The sequence below is a fragment of the Polypterus senegalus genome, chromosome 2 (genome assembly GCF_016835505.1).
Source record: "Polypterus senegalus isolate Bchr_013 chromosome 2, ASM1683550v1, whole genome shotgun sequence".
Classification (NCBI taxonomy): Eukaryota; Metazoa; Chordata; class Cladistia; order Polypteriformes; family Polypteridae; genus Polypterus; species Polypterus senegalus.
In genome coordinates this window covers 309491178-309509048 of record NC_053155.1, presented here as the reverse complement: position 1 = coordinate 309509048, position 17871 = coordinate 309491178, and the positions used below count along the sequence as shown (strand labels likewise).

At 43.1% G+C, this 17871-nt stretch overlaps 1 long non-coding RNA gene across 4 annotated transcripts in view; it reads left to right on the top strand.

Moving 5' to 3' along the window:
• Nucleotides 1-17871, top strand: part of LOC120524058 — a 156968-nt gene that overhangs the window by 115111 nt on the left and 23986 nt on the right. Inside the window, exon 1 of one of the 4 annotated variants that reach the window (XR_005632738.1) lies at nt 5219-5404. The exons of the other annotated variants lie outside the window; for them this stretch is intronic. This is a non-coding gene — a long non-coding RNA (uncharacterized LOC120524058). Of the gene's footprint in view, nt 1-5218; nt 5405-17871 lie in introns of those variants that run through there. 4 annotated transcript variants of the gene reach the window in all.

The following is a 17871-nucleotide window of genomic DNA, read 5'->3' as shown; positions in this document are numbered from 1 at the left end:
ATCTACTGTATAAAAAGGGGCTGGTTGAGGTATGAGCCACTGTGTAGTAAATGAAGCTGACTTGCCCATGAAGCACACTCTAACGTGAAATCAGCGTGTTGAATACTGCAATAAAACAAATCTCTGACACAAACTATACAGCTTGATGGCAGTCCTCACAAATGGGTCAAAAATTCCTTCATAAATGTACAGGTCCAGTGTGGCGCAGTGGCTAAGGCTTTGGACTTCAGACCCTGTGGTTGTGGGCAGCTCCAGCTGAAGCCCTTTTTTTTGTGTCCCTTTAGTTAGCATAATGGCACCCCTCGATATCCCAAGCACAGATGTAACACAAAGGCACTCTATCCAATGTTGTTCCTCTTAACTTTCAGAAATGGCACCCCCTCGGGTGTCAGTGCCCTTGGTGTCACCAAATGGAGGTACTGGCAGTGGTTTGTGAGATCGAACCGCACTACTGACACTGTCTGACCTTGAGCAAGTTGCTTCACTTGCATGCGAGCAAATTGGAAAATCAAAAGAAATGGAAGCAATTGTAAGTTGCCTTGCTCAAGAATATTGTAAGATGTATTTATGCAGGGGTACAATGCTTCATCGCCCATGAGATGAGCACCCATCGATGCCCATAGCGCTGATGTAACACAAAGACACACCATCCAAAGCACATGTTCCTTAATTTTCAGCAACAGCTCCCCCTCGGGGACGGTGCTGTAGGTGTCATCTAATGGAGGGACTGAATGTGGCTGTGGGATCAGACCCCCCTGCTGATAGTGCTGTGACATAGTGGTAAAGGCTTTGGACTTCAGACTCCCACCACTGGCACTGTGTGACCCTGAGTAAGTCACTTCACCTGCCTGTGCTCCAATTGGAAAAGCAAAAGGAAAGTAACCAGTTGTACATCAGAAGCTGTAAGTCGCCTTGGATCAAGGCATCAGCCAAATGAGAAGTAAAAGCAGTGCCATTTCTGCCTTTTAATTATATTATTCCTATCTCTGTTGTACTGTACCTTTCCTATATATGAGGGGGTACCCAAAAATAACCGGAATTTAAAAATAAAATAGTTTTGATAATTTCAACTTGCTGAAATTTAGTCTCCTCCAAAGAACTCCCCATGTGAATGGTTTTCCCACTGATGGAAACATTTTTGGAATTGCTAAAGAGGAACGTTGTCCAAGGCTTGCAGTGATTTTTCTTTGAATTCCTCCACGGTACAAAAACACTATCCTTTGAGTTCTTTTTTCATATGCAGGAACAAGAAAAAGTTGCACGGAGCAAAGATCAGGCAAGTAGGGAAGGTGGCAAGTACTCCAAGACACACAAGTCAATACAGAAATCTCCTCAATAGTCCGACGACGATCTTCGGAAATTGCATTGTGAACCTTTTCAAAATTTTCATCATTCCTAATTCTGGAAGGTTGGCCAGATCTTGGTTGGTCTTCAAGTGACATTTCCCCTCGTCTGAAACGTGAAAACCACTCATAGACCAGTGTTTTAATTAAAGGTTCCTCTATTGTAAAGGAGGAATTTAAGAACCTAATCAAGGACTTTGTTAAATGGTGCGACTCAAACCACTTACACCTGAACACCAGCAAAACCAAGGAGCTGGTCGTGGATTTTAGGAGGCCCAGGCCCCTCATGGACCCCGTGATCATCAGAGGTGACTATGTACAGAGGGTACAGACCTATAAATACCTGGGAGTGCAGCTGGATGATAAATTGGACTGGACTGCCAATACTGATACTCTGTGTAAGAGAGGACAGAGCCGACTATACTTCCTTAGAAGGCTGGCGTCCTTCAACATCTGCAATAAGATGCTGCAGATGTTCTGTCAGACGGTTGTGGTGAACGCCATCTTCTACACGGTGGTGTGCTGGGGAGGCAGCATAAAGAAGAAGGACACCTCACACCTGGACAAACTGGTGAGGAAGGCAGGCTCTATTGTAGGCATGGAGCTGGACAGTTTGACATCCGTGGCAGAGCGACGGGCGCTGAGCAGACTCCTGTCAATCATGGAGAATCCACTGCATCCACTGAACAGGATCATCTCCAGACAGAGGAGCAGCTTCAGCGACAGACTGCTGTCACCGTCCTGCACCACTGACAGACTGAGGAGACCCCACACTATGAAACTCTTCAATTCCAAATGGGGGGGTAAACGTTAACATTATATTATTGTCTGTTATACCTGCATTGTTATCACTCTTTAATTTAATATTGTTTATTATCAGTATACTGCTTCTGGAGTATGGGAATTTCCCCTTTGGATTAATAAAGTATCTATCTATCTATCTATCTATCTATCTATCTATCTATCTATCTATCTATCTATCTATCTATCTATCTATTAAAAGCAGTTTCAAGCACCACTTCTGTTTCAGCAGCTGTTTTTCACTAAGTGGAAACAAAATTTAACACAGACTCGCTGTGTTAAATGCCATATGAGCAATACAGAGCAGTGGCAGACTGCCACAGAATACTGTAAGTATGCTACGCCTAGCGGCGAAATTCACAACTGTGTCACCAGTAAGCCTAACACAGTGGACAGTGGTAGGAGACCCCAGAAGATGCAAACTCCACACAAGGAGGAGCCAGGATGCGAACCTCACTGCAAGGCAGAAGTGCTACCACTGTGCCATTAGGCCACCCACTCAAACAATGCCCAAAGCAAGAGGCCTTGGATCTGTGAGGTGCCAGTGTTGCCATCTATGCCCTTGTGCTGCACACCAGGGGCCTCATGTATAACGCCGTGCGTAGAACTCACACTATAACATGGCGTAAGCACAAAAGCCGAAATGTGCTTACGCACAGAAAAATCCAGATGCAGGAATCTGTGCGTACTCCAACTTCCACGTTCTTCCGCTACATAAATCCCGATCAGCGTGAAAACTAACGCTCGTGCACGCGCATTTTGTAACGCCCCAAATCCTCCCAGAATTACGTCTATTTGAATATGCAAATCAATATAAATCGCCCTTAAGCGCAGCCTTCTGTGAAAAGACAATGGGAAAAGCACGGGGGAAAATATAAGAATTTCAGCGAATACCAAGTGGAGGCAAAGGAAAAACATACTATTTGTTCAAATAAACCGTGGTATAATCAACAAAAGGAAGTTGATCAAGTGACATAGCGTGTTGGAGAAACTTGAAAGCTCACGTTCACAAAATCGCACAGTGCCGGAAATAAAAAGAAGTCACATATCAAAGTTGCCGTGAAAAGAAGAGTTGTAAGCCACTGTCTGAGTGTCATATGAAAGCTTATTAGGGTACAGAGAAAAAAGGCACACGGTGGGGAAAAAGCACGAAATGTCAACTTCAATCTCGACATTTCCACTTTAATCACGTAGTTTATTTTGTCATTTAGTAGAACATTATAAACTTCATCTTAAAATCGTTTAATTAACCAGTTTCTCAAAATTACATCGTAATTAAAGTAGCACGTTAAATGCTTTGTTTTGTATTTGATCTTCTACTCGTATGTGTCTATGTGTGTGAATCACTACTTGCTTCTTAAACCGGCTCTCTTCCTCCAACTGGACACAGAGTCCATTACATTTGTGATATTACAGCTCTCTGAATAACTAAAATACTGAGATGTATACGTGATGTCATTTTCATGATGATAGGAGCTAAAGCACATTATTAAACATGTGTTTCATGAGCCTCGTACTCATGACAAGCATTTAACTTTTGTCGAAATTTGTCGCTGCGTTTTTAGCTGTGTTGTTATTTTCTCTTTCTGTTTTATATTCAATATATATTGGCGTAGCCGTCACTGCAGTCCTTGCTTTTCTTTCCCCAAGTAACCGATCGCCACACAATCAGCTCTGTAATAGAAGTTAAGCCATCTGTAAGCTTAGCGCCGATTCTTCAAAACGTTTAAAGAACATTGAAATATCTTCGTAGTACATGTTTAATTATTCTATCCTTACGACACTCCCAGTGAAGAATATAGATTATTTAAGTGAAGTTAAAGTTTTATGTGTATAATTTAACAAACATATTTTGCTGCATTTCTCCTTAGAAATGATATTGTCATCATACGCGCTTTATAAAGTGGCCCAGGTTGTGAGATATTATAACTGTAGTGCAAGTTTACAGTGGGGTGATTGTACTTATAAGTCCAAACCGTTCTACAAGGAGCAATTGATTGAGTGTGCTTATAGTTCTTGGGGTGAAACTGTTTCTGAACCGCGAGGTCCGTACAGGAAAGGCTTTAAAACATTTTGCAGTGGCTGAGACAGCGTGTCCTTAAAGCTGTACTGTATACCGATAATTCTCTTTCCGATCAGCTGCTGCTGTGATTCACACTCGGATACAGTGATATAAATACTCCAAGTGGTGTAGTGAGAGTAATATGGAAAAAGATGATCCGCTGTGGCAACTCCTAACGGGAGGAGCTGAAAGAAGAAGAAGAAGAAGAAGAAGTGAGAGTAACAACGCTAAAGCAGTTATGGTATTTGGAATACTATGGCTGTTCCCTGGACCATTATATTTTTACGAGTTAATTACAATCAGATGCATTACACTAATAAACAATATGCGGTTAGTTGAGTAATCACATAAGAACAGTAGCACTGCTTTGACGCTGGGTGCCGCCAGTCTGCAAAACCGAGCGGAGAACTTGCGTACGACAAGCTATGAGGTACCGTGGAAAAGTGCGTGGCTTTACGCCAAGTGTAGGTTTTATACATCGCGATTTGAACGTGGAAAAGTTCTTACGCAACATCTCTGTGCGTACGCACCATTTATACATGAGGCCCCTGGTATTGTGATGTTTGTTACTGTTAGCCATGTGAATAGTGAATTTTTATTATTATAATTTCTTAATAGAAATTTCTCAAGCGGACTTCTTGCAGTTTCAGGGTCATGGGAAGCAGAAGCCTTTTCTAGCAGGATCTGGTGCAAGGAATTAACTAAGTGTGGATGGGACAGCCACGCACATTCACTCACAACATGGCCACTTTACAGTTGTCAATACACCTGACATGCAAGACGGCTGAGGATGTGGGAGGAAAAACAGAAAATCTGGAGTGAAGTTTACACATGGAGAACATGCAGACTCCAGGCAGGTAATGAGAATGGAATCCAGAAATCCCAGATCTGTGAGCCAGAAGTGCTAACCAATATGCTGGTTTTAGGAGGTGTAAATGTACTGCTTATTCATCCTCCTATTTTATAAACCTACATTTTCTTGTACAGGCTTTGAAGATACTGGAGCTTTAGGTGGGAGGCTGAAATAAAGCCTTGGCTGGACAGCCGTCCACCTCACAGTATACTCACAGCCACCCACAACGGTGCAGTTTGGGTTTCTCAATTACTGCAATGGGCTCGACTTTGGGATGTGAAGTTACTCGAGCGCCACGCAGATGGGGGAGAAAATACAAGCAACTGAACCTTTGGCCTTTCAAATGTAAAGTAGCAGTGCCATGTTTCTTTTTTATTATTATTAGCTACCATGCATGCAGTTGGCTTATTATTACTATGAATGGGACCAGGAATGAAATGATTTAATTGTTATTGTTCAAGCTTGCAGTGGGTTTATTATTAATAAGAGACCATGCATGAAGTGGTTTTACTGTTATTATTATTATTCTTTGTTCATGAAAATTCCACCGGCACTTCATACACTAAGGTTTTGCGGAACTGTGGAGCTGTGATGCATGTAGGCCACCCATTACTGCCCATCCAAACTTAGGGTCTCAGGTAGCTGGTGCCTACTTGGCATCATTTGTCACCTACGTATATCAAATTCTCAGTCCAAACTGTGAGGATCCACCATCTATCTTAGTAGAAATTGGCACGTGGAAGTAATACAGCACTGAGCTGAGTGCCAGTCCATTGGAGGACCCTCTTCTGTTCACACACATACACACTCACTCACACTCTGGCTAATCTGAATGTCTTTAGAGATACAAAAAAAAAGCCACAGTTTGGAGGTAAAAACTCACACAGACAGAAGGAAGCCATGAAAGTTCCAGATGAAAGCTAAAGTATCCAAACCCAGGATTAAGGATCCATGAGGGTTTAGCAGCAGTGCTGCCTGTCTGTTCTGAAAACGCTCACCCTGATGAGGGTCACAGCACCAGCAGGTCAAGTAGGTCCAAACAGACGTCCATGTCCTCAGCTACAGATTCCAGCTGTTTCTGGGGAATTCCTAGTTGTTCCCAAGCCAGCAGAGAGATACAATCCTTCCACCATGTCCTGGGTCTCCAGCCAGTGAGATGTGCCCTGAGGGGCTCCAGTTTGCCCAGGGGACATTCTTATAACATGTGCAGACCACTTTAACTGGCTCCCCTTAATCCAACGCCACCCTGAGGGTCTCCCAAATCATTGAGCTTCTCAGGCTATCCTGAAGTGTCAGCCCAGCCACCTTCATTCTATATTATTAGTATCCATATATGTAATGCATTTTATGGCTGAGGGAGGATGAAGCCTGTCCTGGAAGTATCTGGTGAAAGGAATGGAGCAGCAATCAGTCACACTGGCCCAATTCAGAGTACTGCTTTACCTAACAAAGTGCAGCCATGCACTTCAGGAGAGGTCAGACATCTGAAGCTAAGCATGTTTGGGCCCGGTCAGTAGTTGGATGGGAGACCACCTAGGAAAGCTTGGGTTGCTGCTGGAAGAGGTGTTGATAAGTCCAGCAGGGGGCGCTTACTCTGTGGTCTGGATCCAAATGACCCAGTGCAGTGACGGGGGACACTATGGTGTAAAAATGCTGTCATCCTTCGGATGAGATGTAAACTGGAAATCCTGACTGCCTTTGGTCTTAAAAGATCCCTGGGCATCCTTTGTAAAGTGTAGGGTGTATCCTGGCTAAAATGTGTACCAGGGCCTGATTAAGGTGGGTGCTATTGATGCTGCAGCAATAGGCCCAGATGAAAACAGACAAGAATTTTCCGGAAGCTGAACAGTTTTCCTTTGCTATTTTAACCTCAAAATAATTCTTAGAATGAAATTTGGAGTCCGACTTTCAGACGCCTAGACACAGCGTTACTTATTTTACAGCTACTATTGTTCCTTGCGCTGTGACGTAACTATAACGTCGGTGTGTTTATTGTTAACCGAAGATTTCAAGTTAATGCTATCAATTTTACGTTAAACAGTTTACTTAGTAATTTAGCTGCGTTTTTTGCAATATCTTGGGGATTCTTGCCACTTTATTATTGTTCGGTAAGTGCCACGTAGTCAATTTTTCACCTTGAAAGTTAGTTGTACAGTAAAAATCGATGGCAATTTAAATGGTTATCTGTAAATTTAAAATAACAGCCGACCCGCGGGCCCGGCCTGGATGTTTAGAATTTTTAAAATCCTCGACAGGATTCTGGTCTATTATGAAATTCAAATCGTGGACAAATTTTTACCCTCAAGAGCCTGAACTGAGTCACTTTGACCCAATGTCTCTGCAAATTCATTTTTCTTACTCTGTTTCGTAAGAGAATTGCGAAATTTTGTGTATTTCATTGTTAGGTTTTCTGCATTAATTGCTATTGAATGTTGATGTTAATCTCAAGTTGTTGCGATACTACGTCGTTATTATTATTCATGTTCAATAAAGGCTGGCTGGTTGCGTCGCAAGCAATTAAGGCTCCTTGGTCGGTCAGAGTGCGCGTGTACGGTGAGTGTCGAATGCACCAATGCTGAGACAAAATAGGCCTTTTTTACGCTGCAGCATCAGGCCCAATTTCGTCTTAATCCGGCCCTGACCATGGCTTAATCGTTCTGGCCCCAAAATCGTCCCCTGTCTCTATTTGGCTATTTCTATCACCCCATCACCACGTAACAGCTAATGGTGAGTGTACTGGTGCAAAAATGGCTGCCGTCGCATCATTCAGGTGGATGCTACACATTAGTGGTGGTTGAAGTGGCAACCCACTTACTAAGTAAAGTGCTTTGAGTAGTGAGATGAGGGCTATATATACGTAAAGAATTATTATTATTACTAGCAAAATACCCGGGCTTCACAGCGGAGAAGTAGTGTGTTAAAGAAGTTATGAAAAAGAAAAGGAACCATTTTTAAAATAAAGCAACATGATTGTCAATGTAATTGTTTTGTGACTGTTATGAGTGTTGCTGTCATCAAGGATTGGATTATCATTATTTCTTTCAATCAGGTTCGTATTTGGAGGATGTGTTGTGTTCAAGTTATATTACGTGTTTGTCAACCGATGTAAAGATAACAGTTTTCATTCATCGAAGTGTTCACTACCCAAATCGCTACTCATGAATCTAAGATGTTAAACAGGCATTCCCGGTATTAAGTTGTGGATTTGCCTGCGAATATTTACTATGCACTTAATTTAAACTTAAGCTTTACACCTTGCTTTCCTATTGATATGTCTACAAAGGCTTGTTCAACTTCAGAGGGTTGTTCCTGTCCTACTGCATCAATAAACAGCTCGTCTTCCTCTTTATCTGAGACATCACACACTGCATGCACGGGTTTACCTTTCCCAGTCCTGCAAACTTTAGTGAAGTGGTTCAATTTACCACCTTTTTTACGCTGTCTTCCTTTAGCTGGACATTGATTTTTTCCACCATGTGCTTTGTTTCTGCAGTAGCTGCACTTATGAATATGTTTGTATGCGTCACTCGCTTCATATTCTTTTGCTGCTTTCTCAATCGTGTAATGCATTTTTTGTTCAGCGCTCTTTGGAGCTCTTGCTTGTTCTCTGTGTACTGCGTTCACAGTCAGTTCACGTGAGCCGCTCGGAGTACATGCATCGAAGGTTCTCAGCTGTGCTTGTGCTATCTTGTGCAATCTTGCGATGTCCACGGCTTTATTTAATGTTAGCTCAGACCCGGCACTTAAAAGTTTCTGTCGTACTTTCGCTGAGTTTGTGCCAAACACTAGTCTATCCCTGACCATCTCATCTTTGTTTGCATAAGCACCGTCCTTCACCAGCAATTTTAACTCCGTTACAAAGTGATCCAAAGTCTCGTTTATACCCCGCGTCCTCTCATTAAACTTGTATCTCGCGGATATCGTATTCGTCTTAGGCATGACAAACGCCAGCGGCAGCCTGTCTATGAACTTAATTTAAGGTTAAGCTTTACACCTTGTAGCTGCACTTATGAATATGCTTGTATGCGTCGCTCGCTTCATATTCTTTTGCTGCCTTCTCAATTGTGTAATGCGTTTTTTGTTCAGTGCTCTATGTACGTAAGTAGGTTCTAGTTATGAACGTTACGCGTAGAATTTCAAAATGAAACCTGCCTGACTTTCGTAAGTAAGCTGTAAGGAATGAGCCTGCCAAATTTCAGCCTTCTACCTACACGGGAAGAGTCAGTCAGTCAGTGAGTCAGTCAGTCAGTGAGTGAGTCAGTGAGTCAGTGAGTCAGTCAGTCAGTCAGTCAGTGAGTCAGTCAGTCAGTCAGTGAGTCAGTCAGTCAGTCAGTCAGCAGTCAGTAGTGAGTCAGTCAGTCAGTGAGTCAGTCAGTCAGTCAGTCAGTCAGTCAGTGAGTGAGTCAGTCAGTCAGTCAGTGAGTCAGTGAGTCAGTCAGTCAGTCAGTGAGTGAGTCAGTCAGTCAGTCAGTCAGTGAGTCAGTCAGTCAGTCAGTCAGTCAGTGAGTCAGTCAGTCAGTGAGTCAGTCAGTCAGTCAGTCAGTGAGTCAGTCAGTCAGTCAGTCAGTGAGTCAGTGAGTGAGTCAGCCAGTCAGTGAGTCAGTGAGTCAGTCAGTCAGTCAGTCAGCGAGTCAGTCAGTCAGTCAGTCATTGAGGGCTTTGCCTTTCATTAGTATAGATTAAACAAGCAGGTATTTGGGGACGTGGGAGGAAAGCCTAGGAGAACAAACAGACTCCACACGGACAGTGGCTGGGCTAGGAATTGGAACCCACAATGCCATGTCAGAGCTAACCACTGTGTCATCTAGCCACCCATAATTCTGATTATGATTATTACATGTAGCATTAGTAGACGTATGATGATGATGTGTTTGCTCTTTATATTCTATAAGTTGGCTTTACCTAAGTGTTTGTTCTCAAGCTAGGGGTAGCAGTCGGAAGGGGAGTAGGAATCCCTCTTTCTTTAAGGTTATATAGCACCCTGATGTGTGGAGTAAAAGTCACAGGAAGTTCTGCCAAAGCTTTATTACGCACTGGTGAGGCATCATCTGGAGTTCTGGGTGCAGTTTTGGTTTGCATTAATGTAAATAATTAAAGTGTGTTGAAAAAATGTCACAAAGGGAATCATCAAATCACGCTAACAATACATTTTTAATGTTCACACTTTAAACTTCAAGTTGGTGTTTACCAGAGAATGAAAAACTTGGAAATAAAAGAAAATGGGGATCAAGATCAGTAGCGCGTGCAACGAAACACTTGGTCATTTATTACATGGCTCTGTGGTTCTCTGTGGGAAGACAAAGTATTTATGGAGAATCAACATCTGATGCCAGGGCCCCTGGAACTCAAGTCCGCTCTTTTGAAGCATAACCACACCTGTGTAGAATTCTAAAAATCTTTGAGAACATCTGGATGAGAACAGGCCATTTAGGCTAATGAAGCTCACCAGTCCTCTCCACTTAATTCTTCTAAAATTACATCGTCGGGGTTTAAAGGTCCCTAAAGTGCTACTGTCCATCACACTACTTGGTCGCTTATTCCAAGTGTCTATCATTCTTTGTGCAAAGAAAAACATCCTGATATTTGTGTGAAATTTACCATTAACAAGTTTCCAACTGTGTCCCCGCGTTCTTATTCAACTCATTTTTCAAGTCACCGTCTCGATCCACTGCACTAACACTTCAATCATGTCTCCTTTTAATCTTCTTTTGCTTAAACTGTAATCTTTCCTCATAATTCAACCCCTGTGGCCCTGAATCAGCCTAGCCGCTCTTCTCTGGAACTTCTCTAGTGCTGCTATGTCCTTTATGTAGCCTTACTTATTCTATGTTAATTAATGTTGACCTATGTTTATTTTTTATTATGTCTTCTATTTTTCTATTCATTTTGTAAAGCACTGTGAGCTACATTTTTTTGTATGAATATGTGCTATATAAATAAATGTTGATTGATTGATTGATTGGAGACCAAAACTGCATACGGGACTCCAGATGAGGCCTCACCAGTGTGTTATAAAGCTTGAGCAGAACCTCCTGTGACTTGTACGCCACACATCAAGGCGCTATATAACCTGACATTCTGGTAGCCTTCTTAATTGGCTTCTGGTCTATCTGACTATAAGTCCTTATTAGAACATTAGAACAATCTAAATGAGAACAAGTCATTCGGCCCAACAAAGCTCACCAGTCCTATCCAATTTATCCATCCATCCATTACCCAACCCGCTATATCCTAACTGCAGGGTCACGGGGGTCTGATGGTGCCAATCCCAGCCAACACAGGGTGCAAGGCAGGAAACAAACCCCGGGCAGGGTGCCAGCCCACTGCAGGGCACACCCACCCACCCACACACTAGGGACAATTTAGAATCGCCAATGCACCTAACCTGCATGTCTTTGGACTATGGGAGGAAACTGGAGTGCCCGGAGGAAACCCACGCAGACACGGGGAGAACATGCAAACTCCATGCAGAGAGGACCCAGAAAGCGAACCCGGTTCTCCTAACTGCGAGGCAGCAGTGCTACCCACTGCTCCACCGTGCCACCCCCCTATCCAATTTATTCTCTAAAAAAACATCAAGTTGACCTTTGAAAGTTCCTAAAGTCTTACTGTCTACCACACCACTTGGCAACTTATTTCAAGTGTCTGTGGTTCTCAGTGTAAAGAAAAACTTCTTAATGTTTATGTGAAATTTGCCCTTCACAAGTAACCAACTGTGTCCCAGTGTTCTTGATGAACTCATTTTAAAGTCACCGTCTCGATCCACTGGACTAATTCACTTCATAATTTTAGACACTTAAGTCAGGTCTCCTCTTAAACTTCTTTTGCTTAAACTGTAAAGGCTCCTCATAGCTCATCTCCTGTAGCCCTGGAATCAGCCTAGTCGCTCTTCTCTGGACTTTTTCTAGTGCTGATAGATAGATAGATAGATAGATAGATAGATAGATAGATAGATAGATAGATAGATAGATAGATAGATAGATAGATAGATAGATAGATAGATACTTTATTAATCCCAAGGGGAAATTCCCATACTCCAACAGCAGCATACTGATGATAATAAACAATATTAAATTAAAGAGTGATAACAATGCAGGTATAACAGACAATAACTTTGTATAATGTTAACGTTTACCCCCCGGGTGGAATTGAAAAGTCGCATAGTGTGGGGTCTCCTCAGTCTGTCAGTGAGCAGGATGGTGACAGCAGTCTGTCGCTGAAGCTACTCCTCTGTATGGAGATGATCCTGTTCAGTGGATGCAGTGGATTCTCCATGATTGACAGGATCCTGCTCAGTGCCCGTTGCTCTGCCATGGATGTCAAACTGTCCAGCTCCGTGCCTACAATAGAGCCTGCCTTCCTCACCAGTTTGTCCAGGCGTGAGGCGTCCTGCTCCCCAGCACACCACCGTGTAGAAGAGGGCGCTCGTCACAACCGTCTGATAGAATATCTGCAGCATCTTATTGCAGATGTTGAAGGACACCAGCCTTCTAATGAAGTATAGTTGGCTCTGTCCTCTCTTGCACAGAGCATCAGTATTGGCAGTCCAGTCCAATTTATCATCCAGCTGCACTCCCAGTTATTTATAGGTCTGCACCCTCTGCACACAGTCACCTCTGATGATCACGGGGGCCATGTGAGGCCTGGTCCTCCTAAAATCCACCACCTGCTCCTTGGTTTTGCTGGTGTTCAGGTGTTGGTGGTTTGAGTCGCACCATTTAACAAAGTCCTTCATTAGGTTCATATAGTCCTCCTCCTGCCCACTCCTGTTGCAGCCCACGATAGCAGTGTTGTCAGTAAACTTTTGCACGTGGCAGGACTCCGAGTTGTATTGGAAGTCTGAGGAATGTTGGCTGAACAGGACCGGAGAAAGTAAAGACCCCTGCGGCGCTCCTGTGCTGCTGACCACAATGTCAGACCTGCAGTTCCCAAGACGCACATACTGAGGTCTGTCTGTAAGATAGTCCACGATCCATGCTACCAGGTATGAATCTACTCCCATCTCAGTCAGCTTGTCTCTAAGGAGCAGAGGTTGGATGGTGTTGAAGGCGCTAGAGAAGTCCAGAAACATAAATCTTACAGCACCACTGCCTCTGTCCAAGTGGGAGAGGGATCAATGTAGCATATAGATGATGGCATCATCCGGTCCCACCTTCTCCTGGTATGCAAACTGCAGAGGGTTGAGGGGTGGTGGACCTGTGGCCTCAAGTGGTGAAGCAGCAGCCGCTCCATGGTCTTCATCAAATGTGACGTCAGAGCGACAGGCCGGAAGTCATTCCGCACACTAGGACGTGATACCTTTGGTACTGGGGTGATACAAGATGTTTTCCAAAGCCTCGGGACTCTCCCCTGTTCCAGGCTCAGGTTGAAGATGCGCTGTAGAGGACTCCCCAGTTCCAACGCACAGGCCTTCAGCAGTCATGGCGATACTCCATCTGGACCCGCTGCTTTGCTGGAACGAAGTCTCCTCAGATCTCTGCTCACCTGGGCTGCTGTAATTGTGGGTGGGGATGTCTCTCTTATGCTGGTATCAGCAGAAGGATGGGTGGAGGGTGCAGTACTCCGATGTGAGAGTGGGTTAGGGTGGTCAAACCTGTTAAAGAAGTTGTTCATCTGGTTTGCTCTCTCCACGTGTCTCTCGATGGTGGCACCCTGCTTTGAGGTTACTACCATCCTCGCCAGAGCTGGTGAGGGAGTCCTCCGATGCCCATGCATGACAAGTGTTAGAGCTGGTCCAAAACACAGCATAGGAGTCAAGCTTTTATTTTAACAATTAAACTTTGAAAACTAAAAACAACCTAAAATGTCTTTCTGAAAAGCCTTCATTTTGTATTTATGAGTCTTGTGAAAACTTCAACCAGCCTTGAAGCCTTAAAAAGGGAGAGGCAAAACAGCAGTCTTTTAACAGGCAGACGTCAAGTCAAGTCAAGTCAAGTTGGGGAGCTGCACTGGTACAGTGCGTTGCCGCACCCTCCACACGACAATACAGCTCTGGATGCCGGTTTGAAACCCCCCAGGCAGACACGCAGTCCAGTCCCACCCTCCGGAAATGACTCTCTATCTGCCGCAGTCAGGTGTTACGTGGGTGACAATGAGGATCTTACGAGTTGGATCACCCTTGGGGAAATGTGGCGCATAGCCGTAGTGCCATAACTGACTAAATGCAGGTAATGTGACTCATTCGGGACTCCATGAGCAACACAAAGTCAAACCAATGGTACCCAAGGATTTTCTGGAGAGACACAGTACTGAAGGAGTCCAGTCTTCATCTCAGGTCACTGGATAACGTCCATGTCTCACAAACAGGGAGCACTAGGACTCCAAAGACTTGGACCTTCATTCTTTTTCATAGATATCAGGAACGCCACACACCCCTTTCCAGCGACCTCATGACCCCCCATGCTCTCCCAGTCTGTCTACTGGCTTCATAGGAAGAGTCACCAGAGACATGAATGTCACTGCCAAGGTAAGTAAACCTCTCGACAAGGGCGACACTCTCTCCGCAGACAGAAACACTGCTGATGGCTGTGCCCAAGAAAAACAAAAATTCGGACATGAGCATCACTAGGGTTTGCGCCCCAGGAACCAAATTACTCAAACTATTTTATAATATTTCAGTAATTATTTACCACTGTGATTCTGATCTTTGTGATCATAAAATAGGTCAGTATGATAGCAACAGATGAGAAGAATTCATAATAAATCACAGAATTACAGTATTTGACGGTTCCTCTATAGGGTCTCTTTCTCTTGCACGATTTGGCTCAAAAACTAATCTGCACCTCGTCATCTCATAACAGGCTAACGTTTCGAGTTTGATATTTTTCCGTCCAGCCGTTTTAGCTCAAGACTGCCCTCAAGGAACTGTGACACACAGGCAGACACACACCCATCATTGAGATAACAATGTTTTCGATATCAGGGGACCCTAAAACGTGGAAATCCATCGAAAACCGGAGATTGAAATTTGTGATGAATCTAAAGCTTTTGCTAGTCCCCCATAGATGATAGGTTATGATGATAGGGCGCAATGCAAAAAAGAACTGGAAAACATAAGACAAAACGCAAAATTACAAAACACTATTCAAAAAAAGAAAACTGTAGGTCAAAAATACTCAGTTCCTGGACGTATAGAATTTTTGCCTATCTCTTGATGTAAGAAGTACACAAGAAAATTGGTTGAGTCGAGAAATGACCCGCACGTCACCACTGGAAAATGTTGAGTTGCCAACTCTGGTCATCCGCCTTTAATTCCAATGAGAATCGTGTCAAAGTCAATGACAATAAGGGTCGCTGTACAGGCCAATACAAAAGAAACTTCGCTAAGCAAAGTTACCGTCAGGCTGTGAAGGACTGGAAAGCATGGAAGAACCTCCATCCTACGGTAAGTTAGGTAGAAGACTCAACACGCCATCCGGGGGGTACCAGAAGGGCGATGGAGTCACGTGCCCTCACTGGGCGTCTTCTCTGTGCTGCTGAAGGAACAAGAGAGGAGAAAGTTAGCATCAGCAGCCCCACTTGACATACTTTAGGGGCCTCATGCATAATGCTGTGCGTAGAATTCACACTATAACATGGCATACGGACAAAAGCGGAAATGTGCGTATGCACAAAAAAATCCAGATGCCTAAATCTGTATGAACGCCAGCTTCTACGTTCTTCTGCTCCATAAATCCCTGCTGTCCTGCCCCAACTCCTCCCAAAATTATGCCTCTTTGAATATGCAAATCAACATAAATAGCCCTTAAGCTCAGTGTTCTGTTAAAAGGCAATGGCAAAAGCACGAGGGAAAATAGAAGAATTTCAGTGAATACCATGTGGAGGCAAGGAAAAACGTATTATTTGTTTGTTTAAACAGTGGTATAAACAACAAAAGGAAGTTGGTCGAGTGACATAGCGTGTCTGAGAAACTCGAAAGCTCAAGTTCACAAAATTGCAGAGTCCGAAATTAAAAAGAAGTTGTTATATATAAAAGTCAACGTGAAAAGGTGAGTCATAGCCCACCGACTGAGTGTCATATGAAAGCTTATTAGGGTACAGAGAAAAAAAAAATAGGCACACAGTGGGGAAAAAAGCTCGAAATGTCAACTTTAATCTCGAAATTTCCACTTCACTTAGTTTATTTTGTCATTAAAATAGAACATCATAAACTTCATCTTAAAATTGTTTAACTTATTAGTTTCTCAAATCCCATTATAACTAAAGTAGCACATTAAATGCTTTGTTTTGTATTTGTTCTTCTATGTGCTCTGTGTGTGTGAATCACTACGTGCTTCTTAAACCGGCTCTCTTCTTCTGACAGAACACAGAATCCATTACATTTGTGATATTACAGCTCTCTGAATAATTAAAATGCAGAGATGTATACTTGATATCATTTTCATGATGATAGGCATGTTATTAAACATGGGAACACGGTGGCGCAGTGATTGTTCATGTCTCACGCAAGATGCTTGCTGCGCCGTGTCCAACCTTTGATGAAATAATTTATTGCAGGAGTACTGTCTCTTTCAAACGTACTAACCTTCATTTCCTGTCCTTCCTATTCTTTCTCCAAATACCCAATCACCACACAATCAGCTCTGTAATAGACGTTAAGCCATCTGTAAGCTTAGAATGCTGATTCTTCAAAACTTTTAAGGAACATTGAAATATCTTCGTAGTTGTTTAATTATCCTATCCATTTATCCTTCCAGTGTCATGCCAGCCACAGCAAGAATACAGCGCAATGCAGGAACAATCCATGAACGGAGTACCAGCTCCTCGCTAGCGCTGCGGCACCGTTTCCTCATATGTTTAATTATTAACAATATAGATTATTTAAATGAAGTTCAAGTTTTGTCTGTATAATATAATAAACATATTTTGCTGCATTTCATCTTAAAAATGATATCGTCATCATATGTAAATGTTTATAAAGTGGCTCAGGTTGTGTAATATTATAACTGTAGTGCAAGTTTACAGTGAGGTGATTGTACTAAGAAGTACAAACAGTTCTACAAGGAGCAGTTGATGGACTGATTGAGTGCATTTAGAGTTTTTGGGATGAAACTGTTTCTGAACTGCGAGGTCCGTACAGGAAAGGCTCTGAAGCGTTTGCTGTATGAGAGCAGTTCAATAGACAGCATGGCTGAGGCAGCGTGTGCCTGATGCTGTATACCGATAATTGTTTTCCCGATCAGCTGCTGTAGAGCTGTGATTCCACACTCAGATACAGTGATATAAATACTCTGAGTGGTGCAGTGAGAGTAATATGGAAAAAGATGATCTGCTGTGGCAACCCCTAATGGGAGCAGCTGAAAGAAGAAGAAGAAGGTGCAGTGAGAGTAACAACGTTAAAGCATCTATTGTATTTAGAATAGTTTGACCATTCTGTGGACCATTATATTGTTACATGTTAATTACAATCAGATGCATTAAACTAATAAACAATACGCAGTTAATTTCAATGTATTTATAAAGCCGTGTCAGGGATGTGGATCTAAAAGAGAAAGTGTAACCACACAGGAATAGTAGCACTGCTTTGATGCTAGGTGCGGCCAGTCTGCAAAACCGAGCAGCGAACTTGCGTACGACAGGGTATGAGCTACTGTGGAAATGTGCGTGGCTTTACGCCAAGTTTAGGTTTTATACATCGCGATTTGAACGTGGAAACGTTCTTACACAACATTTTTGTGTGTACGCACCATTTGTACATGAGGTCCCAGATGAGCCCAGAGAGTGGTCCGCAGGCACGCATGCGTAACAAGTCCAATATGTGGGAACTTCACAAAGGACATCGCCATCTTTAAACAGATGGACAGGTTTAGATA